The following is a 5,639-nucleotide window of genomic DNA, read 5'->3' on the forward strand; positions in this document are numbered from 1 at the left end:
AGTTGAAGATGAAAGCCCTCTTAGTTTAGCAAGGGTTGTAGCATACACTCTTTGGGAAAAGCGAGGTATCTGGAATCTATGAAGCAAGAGGATTGGGATAAACTTAATTAGAGGGTGATTAGCACAATCTAATTGTGGTTGACTGATGAAGTCTTGTACGATGTCATTAATGAGACGACTATCGTAAGATTGTGGGTGAAATTAGAGAACATCTACATGATGAAATCGCTCTCCAATCGTCTATATTTGAAGAGACAATTTTATATTCTAAGGATGGCGAAAGAGTCGGATTTCTTTGAGCACATTAACGTCTTTAACAAACTGGTTTGCAAACTGACAAGCGTGAAGGTGAAGATCGATGAAGAAGGCAAAGCCCTAATTTTGTTGATGTCACTCGTGGAGTCCTGCGAGTATATGATGGATACTCTATGCTATGGTAGAGACACCTTAGACATCAATACCATTATATCAACCTTTCATTCGAAGCAATTGAGAATGAAGAATAGAGACAAATGTACTTCTACGTATGCATTGTTTGCTCAAGGAAGATCGTTTGAGCAAGAGAATGGGAAGTCTGGATCGAAGTCCAAGTCGAAGGGCAAAGGCAAGTTGAAGTATTGGAATTGTGAAATGATGGGACATGTGAAGGACTGTTAAAATCTAAAAACTCAAGAGGAGAAATTAGATGATTCACTGAATGAAGCCAATTTAGCGAAATCTGGTGAAGGGACGAGTAGTTATGATATATTATCAGTGTCCAAGGTCGGTTATTTATATCATAAGTAGATTTTGGATATGGGGGCATTGTATCATATGTGTCCTTATTGAAGTTGGTTCACTAAATACAACGAGTATGATGGTGGCCTGGCTCTTATGGGCAATGATCATGCTTGCAGGATGATAAGAACTGGTTCGGTTCACATTAGAATGTGTGATGAGGTGAATGTGTCTTAAAGGTTTTAAAAGGGACTTTAAATGCACTTGGGTGCAAGTTTGTTGGTTATGAAGGTGGCTTAAATGTTTTAAAAGGGGCACTCACAATTAAGAGGGCACAAATGAGCATAAATCCTTATAGGTTGATTGAGAATATTATATCTGATGGATTCGCAACATCTATAGCGGAGTCCACATCGACACTTTTGTGGAATGAGCGCTTGAACTATATGCGTGTGCACATTATGAAGGCACTTCTTGATCATCAGTTAATTCCTCATTTAAAAATTTTTGATTTAGATATATATGAGCATTGCATATATGAAAAAATAATAAATATTAAGATTTAAAACTGGGAAACATGTTAGTAAATGACAACTTGACTATGTGTGTTCTGATGTGTGAGGGTTGTTGTCCGTTGTTTCTAGAGAAGGAATTTCATTATTTGTCACATTCATTGACGACTTTTGTAGAAAGGTGTGAGTTTGTTTCATGAAGCATAAATTTGATGTTTTCACCACTTTCAAGATGTGAAAGACAATGGTTGAAAACCAGGTAGGGCGAAAGGTGAAAGATCCAAGGACAGACAATAACAGAGAATTTACTTCTGGGTAGTTTAATCAAGATCGCAAGAATGAGGGGATAGTGAAGCACAACACAATGAGGCATACACCAGAGCAGAATGGTGGGGCTGAACGTATGAATCAAACTCTTTTAGAAAGAGCCTAAAGTATGTTAAGTAATGTTGGGTTGGACAGTGAGATATGGGTTGAGGCTATCAATATGGCTTGCTATTTAGTAAATTGATTTTCGTCTATACATATAATTTGTAAAATTTTAGAAGAAGAATGAAGTGGTTAGGTGGATTACTCGAGGCTGCAGATATTTGGTTGTAATACTTACTCTTATGTATTATCAGTTGAGAGAGATCAACTAGACCAAATGACTAAAAAGTGTACTTTTGTCAACTATGGTGATAGGGTGAAAGGATACAGATTGTATAATCGGGTTTCACGGAAAATCATATTTAGTTAGGACATCAAGTTTAATGAAGGTTCCTTGTTTCAAAAGGATGAGTACAAGGAAACGAAAAAAATTGGTGATTGATGTTGAAATAGGCAAAAGTGAAACACTTGAAAAAGTTGAACCGTAGATAGAGGTACAAGAAGAGGTGTTTACACCACTTGTCAGGAGAAATCCACCAAGGGATCACAGGGTATCATTGAGAAACATGGATGACTCAAACATTATGTTTGCTCTTATTATAAATGAGGGGGATTTGTCTACTTTTCAGAAAGCTCTACAAGACAAAGATGCAGAGAAGTGGATAACAAAGATGCATGATGAGATGGACTCTCTTTACAAAAATGAAACGTGGGAGCTGGTGGAGCTGATTGTTGGGTGAAAAGCGATCAGGGTGCAAGTGAATTTTTTTGAAAAAACTGAATAGGTGGAAGGCTAGATTGATAGCAAAGGGTTATACTCAAAAGGAGGGTGTCGACTTCGATGAGATATTCGTGCCTGTGGTCAAGTATCTATCATATTTATATTGGCGTTGGTTAACCAATATAATCTGGAATTGGAATAGCTAGATGTGACGATTACATTTTTACATGGGGAACTAGAATAGTAGATCTACATGAAGTAACTAGAAGAGTTCGAGGTGCAGCGAAAGGAGAATATGGTTTGCATGTTAAAGATTTCGTTGTACGGCCTGAAAAAATCGCCTAAATAGTGGTACAAGAAGTTTGATTCTTTCATGTTGAGTCGGTAGTCTATCAAAAGTGAGTTCAATCATTGTGTCTACTTTAAATCACTGAGTGACAGGGAATTCATTTTTTTTTGGTGTTGTATGTTGAGAATATACTTATTGCCAACCATAATTAGAGTTGTACACAAACCAAGTTAGCTTGGTTAACTCGCTCGACTCGACTCGAAAAAGCTTGATTCGACTTGGTTCGAAACTGAGTTCGAGCCAAGTCGAGCTGATTTTTAGAGCTCGAAAAAATTTCGAGTCTAGTTTGAGCTTGTTTGAGCTCAGATCGGACCTCAACTCGAATCAAACTTGGATTGAACTAGTTCAGTGACTCGGTGATTTTGATATTCATGTTGTTCGCCAAGTGTTTGATGAAATGACTCAACGAAGTGTCAACTGGTGGCAAGGAAGGTATGGATATGAAACAAATATCCTTGTAACTTGATTTTGATGTTGCCTACTGAGTGTTTGATGAAATAGCTGTAAACTACTGCTGCTGTTTTACATACTATGAGAAATTGAAGGTGCACTCCATGTGTTTGAGAAAATGTTGTACAGGCTCGATCTCAGCTCGAACTGGCCCGAGCTGTTGACTAAACTGAGCTGAGCTGAGTCGAGATGTGCCAAGCTCGACTTGTGTACAACTTTAACTATATTATGTCTGAAATCAACATATTAAATGTTCGGTTATACCGGATATTTGAGATGAAAGATCTGGGGGCTGCAAAAAAGATTCTCGATGTCGATATACACAGAGAAATGGAAATAAGCATGTTATGGTTGTCTCAGGATGAGTATCTTAAGAAGGTTTTGATCAAGTTTGGACTTAAAAATGCTAAACTGGTTAGTACACTCCATGCGGCTCACTTTCGACTTTCTTTGGAGCAATATCTTACATCAAATAAAGAAAAGCGAGAAAAGTGGTATATGTCTCATGTGCCTTACTCGAACGCAGTTAGCAGTCTTATGTATGCCATGGTCTGTACTAGACTAGATATTTCACATGTGATGAGTGTTATGAGTTGATACATGTCAAATTCCGGAAAGTAATACTGGGAGGCGGTGAAATGGTTGCTTCTTTACATATGAGGTATGATGGACTATGTATTGACATTCATAAATTATACGGAGAAACTTGTAGGCTATGTGAATGCAAATTATGCAGGGAATATGGACAGTAAAAGATTGACTTTTGGTTACCCATTTATGTTAGCAGATGGAGTTATCAGTTAGATGTCGAAGCTTCAGTTTATAGTTGCTCTTTTCATAACCGAAGCTAAATATATGACAGTGACGAAAGCATTCAAGGAAGTTATTTGGTTGAAAGGGATGATGAATGAGTTGGGGCTTTAGCAGGAAGTCGTGCTTGTAGATTGTGATAGCAAGAGCACTATCAATCTAGCGAAGAACTCGGTATATCATTCTTGGACTAAACACATTGATGTTGATCATCATTTTATTTGGCATATGCTAGAGAAAGGAAGTGTTACTCTTGAGAAGATTTACACTAGTAAGAATCCGATGGACATGCTTATGAAGGTTGTTCCTGTGGAGAAGTTTAAGTTTTCTATGACTTCTCTGGGCCTGGCAAAGAAGAGATGAAGATAATGTGCACGAGAAGCGATGGTGATGGTGTTACTATTGAAGATTAGAGATGGTGATAGGAGCTTGGAGTAGTGGAGATTAAAGATTGAAGCCACAATGGAGATTGTTGATAGAGTACCTTCAATCTATTGCTAGAACAGAGTTTTTGATTCGATCCACAAGGTGTCGATTCGATCAAAATATTCCCCAAAATCTATGTTTACTTATTAGACATTTTTGGACGTTGTTGATTTAATCGACAACTATGTTGATTCGATCGATGGTCTGTTGAGTCTTGGCGATTTGATCGACAATCAGATCAACAGTGCACACAAGTTCTGTATAAGTGCAAATTTTGTTTCCTAATCTTATACGAGGGTATTTAAGTAGCCTTGTAATCGTGATTAGGGTTAAGCTCATGACAAAGCGCAGAGATGAAAGGGTTTTTAAGGGATCTAAGGTTTTTCATCTTTAAGTTGTTACATCTCTTGTAATTCTTTTAATATAGTGGATTGATCGTCGCTTTGTGTTGTGGTTTTTTCCCACAAGGGTTTTTCACGTAAAAATCTCTATGTTCTTTGTGGTTACTTGTTCTTTTTCATCCTCTATTGTGTGTTTGATTCGTTCTGAGGTTACTTCCGTACCCATTAAGGGGTTTCAACAACCAACATAAACTAATTAACAAATTAACTATTATATAAGCACCATGCAAAGCTCGAGCATTATATATGCTTACAACAACCGACATTTTAAAGGATGATGAATAAGCTCCCGGCTAGGGTTAGAGTTTGGGTGGAATTGTTTAGCCAGTGTTATGTTTAAAAAATAAAGGCATCCCTTAAGAATTTTGCAAGCCTCGTTCACCACTGGAGCAATTTGACCGTCGCCACTGCTACTAAAGAGAGAGAGAGAGAGAGATACACAGAGAGAGAGAGAGAGAGAGAGAGAGAGAGAGAGAGAGATTAGAAGGGGAGTAGGTTGGAGGTAAGAGTTTAACGAGGTAGACCAATCTTATAAGCTTTTTAGATATTTATGTCTAGGCCCAACTCGATTTTATCTCAAGCCTGGTTGAGATGGGCTAACCTGGTGCACCGACACACCTCTTTGGAAGTATAGGATCTTTGATTCTATAAATGGGCAACTATGCTTGCATTCTTGGTGGAGTTATATGATACTCTAGTACGGTGTGTGATGGTTGATAAGTAGGCACTTTGGAATTCTATAAATGAGATACTTTATTTCAAACTAAACATTTCTAATGTTAAAAGCAACATTAGATAAATAATGTAGAAGCTTTTATGAATTATAATTTATTTCTTGAATTAAGATTATTGACAATTTTTATTTCGATCATCCATCAAATGTC

The sequence above is a fragment of the Magnolia sinica genome, chromosome 7, assembly GCF_029962835.1.
Source record: "Magnolia sinica isolate HGM2019 chromosome 7, MsV1, whole genome shotgun sequence".
NCBI classification, from domain to species: domain Eukaryota; kingdom Viridiplantae; phylum Streptophyta; class Magnoliopsida; order Magnoliales; family Magnoliaceae; genus Magnolia; species Magnolia sinica.